At 34.3% G+C, this 17,902-nt stretch overlaps 1 protein-coding gene across 4 annotated transcripts in view; it reads right to left on the bottom strand.

Moving 5' to 3' along the window:
* Nucleotides 1-17,902, bottom strand: part of fus (epithelial splicing regulatory protein fusilli) — a 152,118-nt gene that overhangs the window by 101,463 nt on the left and 32,753 nt on the right. The window lies entirely within an intron of this gene.

Below are 17,902 nucleotides of genomic sequence, written 5' to 3'. Positions count from 1 at the left end.
AATTGGCTGAATGTTTGTATTAAGTATTCGTTCATCACAATTTTCGACCTGAAATTTATCGGTATAGGTCCAGGTCTTTATATAGCTCCCATAGAACCGTACCTCCCGATATCCGGTATTTTGAAGGTTGTGGCCTCAATATCAAACTGAAATGGCTGACATTTTGTATTCAGCCTTCGTTGGAGGTAAAAAAACTTTCCACCTGAAATTTGTCGTTATATGTCCACGTCTTCATATAGCTCCCATAACCAGAACCTACCGATTTTCTGTACTTTGAAGGTTATGGTCTCAATATCCCTCCGAATTGGCTAAAATTTGGTATTAAGTCTTCATTGGGGGTATTAAACTTTCCATCTGACATTTGTCGGTATAGGTCTAGGCGTTCATATAGCTCCCATAGAACGATAGCTCCCCATTTTCGACATTTTGAAGATTGTGGCTCTGGTTACAGATTTCTCTGTTTTATTGACTTGTCTGAAGTGAATTTCAAACAGAAGATATTATTGAAATATATGTAGCATACGAAAACATGTGAAATACAGAAATTTTCCATATGCAAAACTAATATTTGCATATGCATCATTTATACATTTCGCCTATTTTTGCATATGTGATATATTTCGACTGGAATTTAATTAGAAGCCAAAAATATGCAAATTTTACAAAAATAGGTGTTGCATAAAATTCCGCTGTCTACATATCATTGAGCTGATATTAATCGGGGTGCTCTCATTGATATGAGAGAAGGCTCCATTGTCCCTACTGGGATGTTTGTGGAACAATTATATACAGTACATTTTAAGAAATATTCTTAAATTTGAAAATTGGCGTTGTTTTGCAATTTCTGCTACATCTTTAAATTTTGAGCAATTGGACAGGTAATATGATAGGGTTCCACGCAATTTGTAAGAACTGGGAATTTGTCTGTCATGATAGAGAAAATTTGTAGCATGGGAGGAAGATGTGGTTCTCCTCATAAAACTCATTATATCTTAGGTAGTAGGTCCGTTACCAAGCACACATATTATTGCAATTTTCATCAGAGGAAAGATCGGTAGTTAATTTTTCTTATATAGGCGACTTTGCCGGTATATGGCCTCCAGGGACTCAAATATGGACCAAAAATAAAATGTTTTTATTTAGCATACAAAAGTAATGGTCCATTGCACCAGATCGTCATCAAAAATTGTAGGCATCTTCTTCGACCTAAACCCCTACCTCGTGGAAAATTTCGTGACTATTGATCTATAATTGCGACCTCTAGTATGCTTTTGATTACATTACAAGCAAAACACTCGATATATTAGGCTGTAACTCTGTTATCTGACCACACAAATCAACATAGTTGGCATTAATTGAAAGGGCAAGAGTAGTCCTTCCAAATATTATTTATGTGGGCGGAATGTGTGGTCCAGGAATAAAGATATTACCGGTATATTAAAAATTTTCACAATTTTCACACAAAAGTTGTGGTCCATTTAACCCTCTAAACATCATCCGATCACCATCTCAAATTGCAAGCTTCTTCTTTGTCATATAATCTTACATTATTTAAAATTTCGAGGCGATCGGACTATAATTGCGACATACAGAGCCGCTACAAAATCGGATAAAAATTTTGTTTTTGGTCCATTTCACCCGCTTAACATTTCTCGATCATCACCAATAAGAATAGGGATCTATTCTGATCTGAACCCGACCTCCATACAAAATTTCGTGACGATCGGTCCATAATTGCGGCCTGGAGCGTGTTTACAATTTATAATGGACAGACGGACGGACGGACGGACGGACGGACAGACACACATCTCAAAATCGCTTTATCTCGTCGAGATATGAAGATTGGTATACCACATTGGGGGTCTCCGACGAATATTTCGCGGTGTTACATGAATTTTTACCAAAACAAACTTATAATACCCTTTTCCACATTGTGGTATAGGGTATAAATAGTACTAAAAAATATAATAATAACAATAAAAATAATAATATAAAAATAATAAAAAAAAATAAAAACTGAAATTCGGCCGGACCGAAGTTTTTATACCATCCACAACGAACTGTATTGAAATAAATAGGAACAATTAGGCCCTGCTTCTCTAAGACGATTTGAATAAAAATTCGTTCGAACTACTACTATAATCCTGTTATTGTAGAAAATTATTGTTTGATTGAAAACAAAAATTATTCACATATTTTTCAACAAGTAAAAAAGTATCAGTCGGCTTTGCCGACAGAAATATACCCTCAGCCTGTGTATATTGAAACAATTTTTTCCCAAAAAACGTATGTATTTAGGGGGTTTTAAAAATTTTGGGCGTTTGAACAGACAAAAATGTTGATTAGGATTAAAGATCAAAAGTTTTGCGGAGGAGATACAAAAAGGGATGGATCGACATTGACCGTTATGGAAGTGGATCTCCAGCCACAACATATAGTGCCATAGGGGGTTTTTACACTCTTCGGGCTGTTTGCTCAAGAAGTATGGACTTGCCCCTAAAAAAACTTTTACCATCGTAATTGAGGCAGCGAATGCAAGTTGCTTCAACAAAAATCAAAGTGATTCGATATTAGGTCTCAAAGTGAACTTATCCGATATTTTGTGTGGGAGGTGCCGGATGGAGTGGACAAATATAGTCCATATTTGAAACTGATCTACAACTGGTAGATATATTAGGATGTGTAAAGTATAGACTAATTCGGGCACTCCCTTCAATGGTTCGTACGGTAACCATTTTTCCGAACATTTTTGAACTTTTGTGGGGGAGGTACCTGAAGGAGTAGACCGATATGGCTTATCTTCAAACTTAAACTATGTTTGGACAAAATATTACTAAGGCCATATTTTGAACCGAATCGGCAGATCCGTTCGAGAGTTATCATGCGCTCCAACCACCTCACACGGTGTCATAGGCGTTTTTTTGCAACTTGCATGATATTTTCCCAGGTAGTATGGACTTGCCCCTGATGAAACTTGTACCGTCGTATGGAGGGCAGTGAATACAAGTTGCTTAAACAAAAATCAAAGCGATTCGAGAGATGGCCTTAAACTGAACATTTCCGAAATTTTGTGTGGGAGGTACCCGAAGAAGTGGACCTATTGAGACCATATTGGAACCTCATATTACACTGGTAGAAAGTTTACGCTATACAAAGTATTGACCAAATCGGTCACTCCCTTCAAGAGTTATCGTGCGCACAAACTTTCCGAACGTTTTCGAACTTTAGTGGAAGGAGTGGACCGATGTAGCTCATCTTCGAACTTAAACTAAGTTTGGGCAAAATATTACGAAAGCCAAAATTTGAACCGAATCGGTTTATCCGTTCGAGAGTTATCGTGCGCTCCAGCCAGCAGGACAGACAGACGGACGGACATGGCTAGATCGACTCCAAATTGTCTGAAACACATTTCGTCCAAACATACTTGGGGTCTAAAACAGGCCTGCTCAAGGTGCGCACCTGAGCTGTCGGTGTGTGTCAATTTTCTCACACACACAATTTAAAAAGAGAGCTTTTGTTTTTGTTTTGAATATTTTCAAAATTAAAAATCAGTCTCTATTGAACATTCAATGAGGAAGGTTCTGTTTTCGAATTTGTCTATGAATTTATATGCGTACACTGAAAAAATGAATGAAGATACTGAATACGAAATTTTATTTGCCTAAAATTTTTACGGCAAATTAGAGTGTTTGGTTTGTCAACGCACTTTGGTTTTTAACGAACTTGATTTGCAACAAATTATAACATCAACAGTCACATTTGGTCAAAATAAAATAATTATTCTACTCTATATTTTGAAATATAAAATAAAAAAAAAAACTGTTACGATATTTCTCACAGTATACAGAGAGACAAAGGAAAATTGAAATTTGTGTATTTCAAAACCAACACAATTACAAAATGTGTTTGTATGTGTCTGAGCAGGCCTGGTCTAAAACCATTATTTCGATGAGGCACATTTTCATCGTATCAAAGTGTATATACCCTCCTTAGCCTAAAGGCTGAGGGTATAAAAAGAAGTAGTAGTTCGTACGAATTTGAATTCGAATCGTCTTAGTGAAACATGCCATTAGTTTCCTTTCGTTTATGAAAATACTAAGCGCTTCCTCTTTTTCAGTGCAGGAAAAGAATTTCTTAACAAATGGATAACACCTTTAAAAGATCTCATATGGGGCGTCATCGTTGTACTTTCCAAAACATGGACCAATTCAATTCTCCGAATTGAGCTTTTGTATCCCTTGGCAACACACAATATTAACTTACTACAATCTTGGTTCGAAAATTTGACAAAAGACCTTCGAAATACAGTCGAAATCGCTTATAACGTCGTCGTTTATAACGTCATATCGGTTGTAACGACGATATCCAAAAGTCCTAAATCTCCGGGGCCCTTTATAGCCCTATAGCTTATAACGACATATCGGTTATAGCGACAAATTCCGTCGGTCCCTTGACCGACGTTATAAGCGATTTCGATTGTACATAAAATTTGCCAATACCGGCTAGACTTTTCATAAACATCCCCGAAGGGACACAGGAGACATCTCTCAAATCAATAAATGGACGCCTACTCATATTAGCTCAAAGATATGGGTCCTACATTTTATCGCCGAGTCCGAATGGCGTGTTTTACGACACCACGTATAGAGAAGTTTTAACATGACTGGAATACTCAGGAAATGTCGTCTGCATTTTGGAAGACTAAATACAAAATTTCAGCCATTTTGTTGTGATATTGAGGACACAGCCTTAAAAATTCCGAAAATATGGAGGTACAGTTCTATGGAGATTAAGACACGCCGTTCGGACTCGGCGATAAACAGTAGGTCTCATATCATTGAGCTAACTATGAATCGGAGTGCACTCATTGATATGAGAGAAGTCTCCCTTGTCCCGTATGGGATGTTGTGGAACAATGTGTTTTTTGTTTTTAATATCTTCAAAATCTGAAAATCGGTAGGTACCGTTCTATAGGGGCTATATAAGGGCGTGGACCGATACCAACAATATTCTGGTGGAATGTTTTATACCCTCAACGAAGACTAAATACCAAATTTCAACCATTTAGGTGGGAACTTGAGGCCACAACCTTCAAAATACAGAAAATCCGGAGGCATTGTTGTATGGGGGCTACATGAAAACGTGAATTTATACCGACAAATTTCAAGTGGAAAGTTGTGTACTCCCAACGAAGACTAAATACTACATTTCAGCGATTTCGGTGTTATAATGAGGCTAAAAACCTTTAAAATACCCAAAATCCGGAGGTACCGTTCTAGGGGGGCTGTATCAAAACGTGGACCGATTTAATCCATTTTCAATACCAAACATCCTAGGAGTAATAGAAACTTCTATAGCAAATTACAAAGATCAATCCTAAAAATTGCGAGCTGTATCTTGATTTCAAAAGACGGACGGACAACGGACAGGCGAACATGGTTATATCGACTTAGAATTTTATGTTGATCAAGATTTATATATACTTTATAGGGTCCCCGACGAATATTTCGATGTGTTACAAACGGAATGACAAATTTAATTATATCCTCCATATTATGGTGAAGGGTAGAACAAGTAAGTAAGGGCTACAGTCGGATGGGGCCGACCATATCACACTACTATCCCTGAGAAAAATGAGAAAATATTCTTGACACAATGCCTTCATGAGGTAATATCCAGCATTTCTTTGTTGGCTGATCGATTTTGCAGATGTACAAAACATGGTAGTGAGCAGCACCAGATTCAAATTTCACGATGTACAAAAACAGCGTAGGTGCCGCCAGGTGAATTAACCAGAAATTAGGCTGATCATCTTTATAGATGGAAGACACGCTTCCCATGTGTTAGACCAACGAACGATACATTTCCCGTCTTAATGTGACGGCAAAACTGCGATATAACACAGAAAAGCTAGACATCGCTAAGCTGCAACCCTTCAGGTAACAGAAGCCTACTCCATTCAAATTACCCATTTGTTGGAAAACAACACCATTTGGTATCCAAGTCAGTAGCAACAGAAATGTCACGAAAAATATCGGAAGAGGAGAAGAAGCGTATTTAAAGAGCAGGCAAAACGTGAGCGAGAGAAAAGCGAGATGTTTTGGAGTCAGAATGAAATCCCAGGGACATTCTCCCACAGATATGTTGAAAGAAATCTGCTTACTGATACCGAAAGCGTACTTAGAATCTGCAAATACATAACCCTTCTTTCTGTAAGTTTCTGCTAACAAATATAGGCGGTGATGAAGATGCCCCGAAGTCAAGCCCAAACGACGGCATTGAGTGTATGTCATCTAGCCAAAGTGAGGTCAAGACTGTTTTCCAGCTGCTGAAAAAACTTTAGGTAGCAGGAGTTGATGGACTGTCAGCTGAACTGTTGAAGATCGATGGCGATATGGTGATAAGTAGTATGCATTAGCTGAGGAGCAAAATTTGGATGGAGGAACGCATGCCCAATAATTGGAATCTTATTCTATTACGTTTTGTGCACAAGGCATAAGTGTCCTGTGCATCGTTTATAAATTGCTGTCGAGCGTACCGATTGAGCGGCTAAAAGCATTTCTAATCGGGCTATACTAATGCGGTTGTAGACCTACAAAGTCCACCATACATCAAATCTTTACTATACGCCAAAACTTAAAGAAGACCCACAAAAAAGATCGCCACAATTCAGCTATTCGGCAGCTACTAGACCGCCTTCGATAGCCCAATAAGATTAAAGATGTTTCTAGCCACGGTTATGCAGAATAACATCGACTTATACAAAATCTGCAGTTATATTAGAAAAGAATATCTCTGAGGCGACAGTATATTATGTGATCTATTTAATATTCGATTGGAAATGATGAGTAACGACGAACCCACTAGCAAGGCATACGAGCGCAACACTACCACAAAGTTAAAAGACCAATACTGCAATGACATGCCCAAGTTAAGGGGGATCTCTCAAAGCATGGAATCCGAAATATAGCAAAAGAGCGGTGCGGTTTGAAATCTATTCTTACTTCGGCCTATGGGATAAGCGTTCTGAAGATGACCACCTGAGTAAGTAAGTCTTTCTAAAACCTCTTACAAAGACCAGCTTAAATGGCTGATGAACACTATAACTATCGAAATGAGTGGCTCTTAAACTCAGATCAAGTCCGATGATGAGGCCCATTCCTTCCGTTACCTTCCCTACAAAAATGCAATTTAGCGCTTTGATCCAGCTAAAGATCACTTCTACATCTTATGGTGGAGGGTATAAAACCATATTATTATTTTTATTGTCTGGAGTTTCTCCTTTATTTATGGCCCCACAAAAAACTATTATTCACAATAACTATGACATTTTAAATGATCGAAAGTTCTATTTATCTGAACACTAAACACTGAAGTAGTTCATTAAATCATTTTGTTTGTTTGTTTAAACAAAAAACACGTGCGAAAATAAAACCACTGACTGCGAAAGTCCGATAGACATCAATCTAATCGCTTATGATGTCGGCGGTGTGATGGTGATGATTCAAGTAGCGTTAAGTCTAATAAAAATGTTAAATAATTGTAAAAGTAAATAGAAAAAATTAAATGAAATGCAAAGTCATCGTTATAAGAATAAAAAATATGTATTTGCAAATAAAATGGATTAAATATTTCATAAGAATCACACAATGTTTTTACAAACTTAAATTGTTTAAATAAATTAAAAGTGTAGTTCATTTATATTCAAATGGAATTTTATTTTATCCAACACCAACAAATATCCATAAGGCAGAAATGTTGTCAGAATTAAATTAGGAAATTATTTGGGGTATAGGTCAGTAGACAACATATAAATGTTTTTCAAATTAAAATTCTAAAATATCAAGCAAATGTTGAAGTTGGGTCCCGAAGGTTGCAGTTCTAAGTACTCTATTTCCTTTTTAAAACTATTTTTTTTATCTGTTACGGAATTGTATTACAACAACGTGAATTATATTCCCTGATTTACATTTCGGCTCTCAAAAAAGGTTTAATGATAGGTCCACACACATTAACAAGATGTCAAGAAAATGTCACCACAAATGCATTCAATAGCACACAAACACACGCACATAAAATAAACTAGAGTTGTTTTTTAAGTTTATTTTCCGGGGTTAGAAGTTTTTATGATGTCGCCGACGCCATTGTCGCCGCCACTTAACATTTGACTGCTGACCATTGAACGGTAACATCCGGAAACAACTACATACCACACACACACATGTAATGTGTGGCAGACAGTCTTCTGTTTCATGAATATGTTGCAACTTAATTATATTACTTGTTAATTTTGTTTCAGATTTTCCAAAAACAACTAAATGAAAAACGGTAACAAAATGTTGAAAGTCTTGTTAAAGTATCTTTTTTTTTGTGTTTTATATATTTATTTTATTTTTCCTATGTGTCATAAGTAATGACAACAAAACAATAACTACCACAATAAGATTTAATGTCCATGAATGATTTTTTTTATAAAACACAAAAGCAATTTGGTTTGTGATGAAAACATGCCCAGAGCTGTAACAGTGAGTGAAATCATAAAGATATCTTGATGTACTACTTAATAATAAAGAACGAGGTGGGTGTGATAAGAGGGAAGAAAATCATCAAATAACCACGTTATGTGGATAAAAAATTATAAACATTTTGGATAAATAAATTATAAACGTTTTTTGAATAACTAAATTATCCGCATTTTTGTGGATAAATAAATTATCCAAAATTTTATGGATAAATAAATTATACTTAATTTTGTGGATAAATAAATTGTCCACCTTTTGTGGATAAATAAATTATTCACAGTTTTGAGGATAATTAAATTATCCACATTTTTGTGGGCAAATAAATTATCTAAATGTTTGTGCATAAATAAGTTATCCTAACTTTTTGTGGATAAATAAATTATCCACATTGTGGATACAAAAATTATCCACATAAACAAATTGTCCACATTTTTGTGGATAAAAAAATATCCACATTTTTGTAAATAAATAAATGATCCTCATGCTTGTGGATAAAAAACGTATACACATTTTAATGGATAAATTAATTTACCAAATTTTTGTGGATAAATAAATTATCCGCGTTTTGTGGATAAATTAATTATACAATTTTTTTTTAAAATTATCCACATTGTTGATACAAAAATTATCCACATTTCGTGGATAAATAATTATGCACATTTCTGTACACAAAAAATTATTCACATTTTTGTGGATAAATAAATTATCCACGATTTTTTCATAAATAAACTATCCAAATTTTGTGGATAAATTATCTAAATTTTTGTGCATAAATAAGTTATCCACATTTTTGTGGATAACTAAATTATCCACATTGTGGACACAAAAGTTATCCACATTTCGTGGATAAATTATTATGCACATTTTTGTGCATAAAAAATTATGTACATTTTTGTGAATAAAAAATTATCCACGTGTTTGTAAATAATTAAACAATCCAAATTTTCTTGGATAAATAAATTATCCACATTTTTGTGGATAAATAAATTATTCACAATTTTTAGATAAATAAACTATTCAAGTTTTGTTGATCAATAAATTATCTAAATAAATAAGTTATCCAATTTTTTGTGGATAAATAAATTGTGGACACAAAAATTATCCACATGTTTATAAATGAACTATCCAAATTTTTGTGGATAAATAAATTATGCACATTTTTGTGGATAAATAATCCACGATTTATAGATAAATGTGGGAGCCCATAAAAGACGAAAATACCTTTGGTTTCTTTGGGTCACTTCGGGTTTTGATTTTATAACGTTAAATGTAGTGAAAAATGGGCTTTCTTGGATTTTCAAATTTAAACTGTCATTACTTCTTTTTTCTACAACCGACTTGCACACACTGTTTTTCATTATAAAGGGGAGAGTAATGCCTTTCGAACAAGCCATAGATTTTTAAAATCGGTTAGCAAATGGCTAAGTAATAGTGGTTTAAGTGTGACAAAACGCATTAAAAAACAGTAAAATGTTTTTCCTTGTGCTCTAGGCTGCGTAAACGACACCTAACAGTACAATTATTTCCTGTAACTAAGTAGTAAATTTAGTTGGCTTTCCAAAATGAGAAAAACCAACGAAATCGGTTGAAAAATGAATGCGTTATGGCATTTTTTGTGTTTCAACTTTTTGGTTTTTTTCATATTTTCCTTTATAAAAGATGGGTATCTTAGCATGCATGATTGTAATTGTGATTATCCTGCTTAACAATTACGCACAAGGTATCAATGTTTTTAAAGGAAAATATGAAAAAAAACCAAAAAGTTGAAACACAAAAAATGTAATAACGCATTCATTTTTCAACGGATTTTGTTGGTTTTTCCCATTTTGGAAAGCCAACTAAATTTCCTACTTGCTAACTGTAAATAATTGTACTGTTAGGTGTCATTTACGCAGCCTAGAGCACAAGGAAAAACATTTTACTGTTTTTTAATGCGTTTTGGTCACACTTAAACAACTATTACATAGCCATTTGTTCACCGATTTTAAAAATCTATGGCTCGTTCGAAGGGCATTACTCTCCCCTTTATAATGAAAAACAGTGTGTGCAAATCGGTTGTGGAAAAAAGAAGTAATGTCCGTTTAAAGTTGAAAATCCAAGAAAGCCCATTTTTTACTACATTTACTGTTATAAAATGAAAAACCGAAGTGATCCAAAGAAACCAAAGGTATTTTCGTCTTCTGTGGAACCCCACAAAACCGAATTTATGCATTAGAACCCCTGCAAATTTTCACTGTAGCACAGTGTAATTATATTTCCCCTATTTGTTGATAAACATTTTTCCCTATTATGTGGATAAATAAATTACCAACACTCTTATGGATAAATATGTAAATTATCAATATTTTTGTGGATAAATATGTAAATTATCCACGTTTTGTGGATAAATAGGTTATCCACGTTTTTGGATACATAAATCATCCACGCTTTTGTGGATAAATAAATTATCCACGGTTTGTTGATAAATGAATTAACCTTTTTGTGCATAAATAAATTAACCAAATTTTAGTGGACAAATAAGTTATCTAAAAATTTTGGATAAATAAATTCTCTACGTTTTGTGGTTAATAATTTCCCCTATTTGTGGATAACTAATTTATCCACTTTTTCTGGTTAATAATTTCCCTTACTTGTGGATAAAATTTGGGTGCCACCGTAGTGCAATGGTATGCACGCCCGCCTTGCACGCAGAAGGTCGGGGGTTCGATTCCCCGGCCAGGCAAAATACCCTTCAGTAATGTTGGCAACATTTCCTGAGTATTTCAGCCCATATCATTGAGCTAAATATGAATCGGGGTGCACTCATTGATATGAGAGAAGTCTCCCTTGTCCCGTATGGGATGTTGTGGAACAATGTTGTTTGTTGTGCTGTGGATAAATAAATTATCGGCGTTTTGTGGAAAAATAATTTTCCCCTATTTGTGGATAATACAATTTTTCTCCATTTTGTGGATAAATAAATTATCCATGTTTTGTGGACAACAAAATCATTCACATTTTTGTGGATAAATAAATTATCTGCATTTTTGTGGATAAATAAATCATCCATGTTTTGTGGATAAATAAATTATCCATGTTTTGTGGACAAATAAATCATTCACATTTTTCCCTATTTGTGGATAAATATTTTCCCTATTTTGTGGACAAATAAATTGTCCGCATTTTTGTGGTAAATAAATTATCCACATTTTTGTGGATTAATAAACAGTTTTGTTATTCTCATTTTTTGTGGGTAAATAAGTTATCAGCACTTTTGTGGATAAATATGTAAATGATTCACGTTTTGTGGATAAATAAGTTATGCACGTTTTTGAATTTGGATGAATTAACAACATTTTTGTGCATAAATAAATTAACCACTAAATTAGTGGATAAATAAGTTATCCAAGAATTATGGATAAATAAATTCTCCACGTTTTGTGGTTAATAATTTCCCCCTATTTGTGGATACATACATATTTTTTTCCATTTTGTGGATAAATAAATTATCCATGTTTTGTGGATAAATAAATCATTCACATTTTTGTGGATAAATAAATTATCTGCATTTTTGTGGATAAATAAATTACACACGTTTTGTGGATAAATTAATTATCCACATTTTTGTGGATAAATAAATTATCCACATTTTTGTGGATAAATAAATAACCCACATGTTTGTGGATAAAAAAATTATCTGAATTTTTGTTGATAAATAAATTATCCACGTTTTGTGGATAAATAAATTATCCACTTTTGTGGATAAAAATATCCACGTTTTGTCAAAAAGTTATCCACGCAAGGTGGATAAATAATTTTTCCATGTTTTGTGGATAAATAATTTTTCCACTTTGCCACGTTTTGTGGAAAATAAATTATCCACATTTTTGTAGATATGTAATCCTCGTTTGGTGGTTAAAAAAATTATCTAAAATAATTGTCACCGCACCTTCTCATACCACATTCCCTTTACTTTACTCCCTTACTTTGAATATGTCGCCATCTCAAACTATCATCAGCCAAGATCAACTGTCATATGTATTGCTGCTACTGACAAAACTGTCGATAATCACAACCATCGTGGTGATGATGTTGAAGTTTGGCAAGGTGCCTTAATTATACATCTGCCAAAAGCCATATCTATGTAAGTATCTGTGTCATTTAGTCAGGTAGTTAGTAATTTGTGGTATGCTCGCGGCACCTCTATCTCTCTCCCTTTGTCAACGCCTATCATCAATTGTTGCTTAAGTAATTTTTTTCGAATTTCAATATTTTTCTTGCTGTTCTGCAGTCACCTAAATTGACGTTTGCGGTGGTAATTAAAATCCCCACTTGCTTGTATTTCAAAATCCCTAGAAACTCACTCCCAATTATTTCTTGTTTTTGTATAATTTCCATAAGCTTGACTGGGGCTGCTTTGACTGCGTTGCTCGATTAACCTAAACGCCTCTAAACTTGACCCATGACCATTGAACGCAATTGAGACGTCAATGAGACGTCAGTATGAGCCGACATCGATGTATAATAAAAACATATAATAAAACCAACTTTATAAGAATTAAAACAAAATGTATTTTTGCATTTATTTTACCTGTCTGTCCACTTAAAGATGTTATTAAATATGTTGTTGTTGAGTATTTTGCTTTTTGTTTTAATGGAAACCGGTATAAGGCTTTAATGAAAATTACACACCAATCGGTGAGGTAAATATTAAAAAAAAAATAATTCATGGGCAATTATTGTATGTATGCATGTATGTGTGTGGAGAGTGAATGAAGTTATTAAATGTAACATTTCCCTTGGCCTGCAGGAACTTTTGTTTTTTTTTTACATTAATGGGTCATCCATCTGATGATCGTTTTACGTTCATTTTATAGAGCTTACAAAGACATTACAATGAATATCACACATCTTAATGGCTTGTATTGACATTCACTAAATTTAAGTGAAAGCTTAAGAAAAACATTCAGCAGAATTTAGGATAAAGACGAATACGATCGAAAATGTATTTAAAGAAAACAAAATATTAAATTGAAATATTTGAAAATTTACTAACATGCCTCCAAGTGGTTCCGAAATCAATCAAATTCCACTCCAAATTCTTTTGACTCAAGCCTATAATAGCTAACATTAGTTCAGCAACGAACTAGTTCAATTTTATATTCACTGAAAAGAACTTATGAACTAGTAAGTATATATAGTTCACTTTAGTTCACTGAGCTAAGATCATTGAACAAATTTATTAATAGATTTGTATAGTTCACGAACGAACTTTTTTTCCTAGTTCCTCTATATCTGGGTTGTGTAAATAAAAAATTAGGATATACAAAAATTCAACCTGTCAAAAAGAAAAATAAAACTCACCAAAATTGCTTTCTCAATCTCTCTTAGCAGAAAACGGTATAAACGTTAGAAATAGCGTTCATAATATGCATGAATCTGAACATTTGCAATACTCTTTGAATGCTATTCATAATAGTCTTTTTTGCTGTGTAAAATCTTTGAAAATATGAAGCCACCTTGAATCATAAAGCAGAAATTAGAATAGAATTCAGACTTCAGTAGTGCGATTCTCTAACTCATTTTTTGAGGTAACATTTAAACGCAAAATTATAAATGAAAAGTATAACAAAAGTTGACAACACTGTTACTATCGGTAGAACTTTACGACTACTTTTTATTCGTCGCTAACTTACCGAAAAATATCGTTAATTACTGAATTTATAAGCCTATTAATGTTACCGATTTTTGTCGGTAACTTAAAAATGAGTTAGAGAATCGAACTACAGATCTCAAAATTGAGCAGAGTTGAGGCAATACTTTCTGGCACGTTAAGCAGTGCATGTAGAAGGAAAACTTGATGTTAACTACATATTAACCGATCGAGGTAAAGGGCCAACGGAAGCCAAAAATGGGCTAATTGGAAAAGTCTTTGCAAAACATCTACACTAAAAACCCCTACACTACATGATATTAAACAAGTAAAAAAGTATCAGTAGGCTTGGCCAACAGAGATATACCCTCAGCTGTGTATATTGAAACAATTTTTTCCCAAAAAACGTATGTATTTAGAGGGTTTTAAAAATTGTGGGCGTATGAAACGACACAAATGTTGATTAGGATTAAAGAGCAACAGTTTTGCGGAGGAAATACTTAAATTAATGGATCAACATTGACCATTATGGAAGTGGATCTCCAGCCACTACATATGGTGCAATATTGGGTTTTTACACCCTTCGGGCTGTTTGCTCAAGAAGTGTGGATTTGCCCCTGAAAAAACTTTTACCTTCGTAATTGAGGCAGCGAATGCTATAGTTGCTTCAACAAAAATCAAAGTGATTCGATAGCAGGTCTTAAAGTGAACTTATCCGTAATTTTGTACTGGATAAAGTGGACAAATATAGTCCATATTTAAACCTGATCTATATCTGGTAGATATATTAGGATGTGTAAAGTATGGACCAGTTCGGCCACTCCCTTCAAAAGTTATCGTACGAACAATTTTTCCGAACATTTTTGAAATTTTGTGGGGGAGGTACCTGAAGGAGTGGACCGATATGGCTTATCTTCAAACTTAAAGTATGTTTGGACAAAATATTACTAAGACCAAATTTTGGTCCCAATCGGCAGATCCGTTCGAGACTTATCTTGCGCTCCAACCACCTCACACGGTGTCATAGGGGGTTTGTGCAACTTTCAGGCTATTTTCTCAGGAAGTATGGACTTGCCCCTGAGGAAACTTGTACCTTCGTATAGGGGACAGTGAATACAAGATGTTACAAAAAAAACAAAGCGAATCGAGAGCAGGTCCTAAACTGAACTTTTCCGAAATTTTGTGTGGGAGGTACTTGAAGGAGTTTACCGATTGAGTCCATATTGGAACCTCATCTAAGTCTGGTAGAAATTTCATAATGTGCAAAGTATGGACCAAATCGGTTACTGCCTTCAAGAGTTATCGTACGCACAAATTTTCCGAACATTTTCGAACTTTTGTGGGGGAGGTACCGGAAGGAGTGGACCGATATAATCCATCTTTGAACTTGAACTAAGTTTGGACAAAATATTACGAAAGCCAAATTTTGGACCGAATCGGCAGGTCTGTTGGAGAGTTATCTTGCGCTCCAACAACTACACACGGTGTCATAGGGGTTTTTGTCACTTTCAGGCTATTTTCTCAGGAAGTATGGACTTGCCCATAATGAAACTTAACTTAAGAGTTATCGTGCGCACAATTTTTGCGACAATTTTTGAACATTTGTGGGGGAGGTACCTGAAGGAGTAGACCTATATGGCCCACCTTTGAACTTAAATCGAATCTGGACAAAATATTTCGATACCCAAAATTTGAACCGAATCGATTGATCCGTTCGAGAGTTATCGTGCGCACCAGCCTGCCAGACAGACGACGGACATTGCTAAATCTACTCAAAATTGTCTAAAACGGATATCGTACAAACATACTTGGGGTCTAAAACCATTATTTCGATGAGGCACATTTTTGGTCGTATCAAAGTGTAAATACCCTCTTTAGCCTAAAGGCTGAGGGTATAAAAATATAACCATATGCGGAAACCACTAAGTGATAAACCTTTTTTTATACCCTCAGCCTTTAGGCTAATGAGGGTATATAATCTTTTATACGACCAAAAATGTGCCTCGCCTAAATAATGGTTTTAGACCCCAAGAGTGTTTGAACGAAATTCGTTTCAGAGAGTCAAAGATAATCGGAATCACCTCCTAGTCAATGTGAAAATAATTTGCTTCAAAATGTCTCCCCCTTTATATTATTTAATTGTTATAATCTTAATTAATTTCAAATCAAATCATAATTAAAAATTGATATTCTTCTAGACACCCAGACTTGGACTTAAAACACTATAATTTCAATTCTACAATTAAGTATACTACGACGACCTCTATGCAGAAAGGTTCAATGCAACTATCACTACTACTAATAATTTATTATTATTAATAAAGTTAATTATTGTATTTTGAAAAATAAATAAATAATGGATTTTGTACAAGTCGGTTTTCTAATCCACTGAAAATATGTTCATTTAATATTTATTTGTTGTTGGATATACAGCTCAGAGTGAATGCGCTTCATTCACTAGATGTTTTTAAGTCGGAATGTTTGTGTCTGTTAAAAGTAAAATGTTGCAATAGTTAAATTGTTGTAGTTTGTGTTTGATGCTATTCCATTACACAGCGGAACATAAAGATTTTGTGTACTGCTCCATGTAAAAGAACAAAAATCTCCACAATGCCTTACATATGAGGCGCTCAACGCCAAAACGGCCTAACCCACATGCCCAAAAAATCAAACAGACTATAAAGATCTAACCAGAACCTTTTGAAATAAATACTAAAACAACTCCCTATTGCATTATACAACACTAGGTTATACTACCTTCTAAAATAATACAGTATGGATTTTTTTAGAATTTATTTCAAAAGGTTCCAGCAAATCTTTATAGTACATATGGGGATTTCTGAGTGTTTTGCTGTGGTTATGCTGCTCATCACCAAAACAATTCAGTATATTTTCATATTTTTTTTTTTTTTTTTTTTTTTTGACAAACGGTTCCCGAGATTTCGCACCTTGAAAAAGTCGAATTGGTCCAAATAGAAAAAATCTTTTTTTGTATTTTATATTTTTTATCCAATAAAAAAAATACTCAGTGGGCTTGGATGAAATTTTCGCAATTTAATATTTAAAATCAATTTTTATCAATGATAGTACTCTTCGACTTTATTAACATCGGTAGTGGGTAACCTTGGTAGTGGGATTCGAATGTGGGTGCCACCGTGGTGCAATGGTACGCACAACCGCCTTGCACGCTGAAGGTCGTGGGTTCGATTCCCCGGCCAGTCAACATCAAAAAATTTTCAACGGTGGCAAAATACCCCTCAGTAATGTTGGCGACATTTCCTGAGTATTTCAGCCATGTAAAACTTCTCTACAAAGTGGTGTCTTAAGACACGCCGTTCGGACTCGGCGATAAACAGTAGGTCCCATATCATTGAGCTAATATGAATCGGGGTGCACTCATTGATATGAGAGAAGTCTCCCTTGTCCCGTATGGGATGTTTGTGGAACAATTATTATTATTATAAATACAATTTTCCTTTATACCAATGTGAAACATTTGTTATTTTACCAAAAAATAAATAAAAAAGACTAATTTTTAAAATTTGTTTTGTTGTCTTATTTAATTACTTATTTCAAACATCTTAAAAACTGCATCATTTTTCGATTTTGAAAATGGATTAGCAATAAACTAACTAAATTGATGATCAAATAACTACAGCTCGGGAATTATATGACTGGGCATCCGAGCCGAATAATCTACAAAATATTAAAGTGACATTTTCATCAGAAGATGATTATTTAAATTTTT

This window comes from Musca autumnalis, unplaced genomic scaffold (genome assembly GCF_047663935.1).
Source record: "Musca autumnalis isolate F117 unplaced genomic scaffold, ASM4766393v1 scaffold_5, whole genome shotgun sequence".
In the NCBI taxonomy this organism is placed as follows: Eukaryota; Metazoa; Arthropoda; class Insecta; order Diptera; family Muscidae; genus Musca; species Musca autumnalis.
The sequence above is the reverse complement of the archived record's forward strand: the minus strand, read 5'-3'. Positions and strand labels throughout refer to the sequence as shown.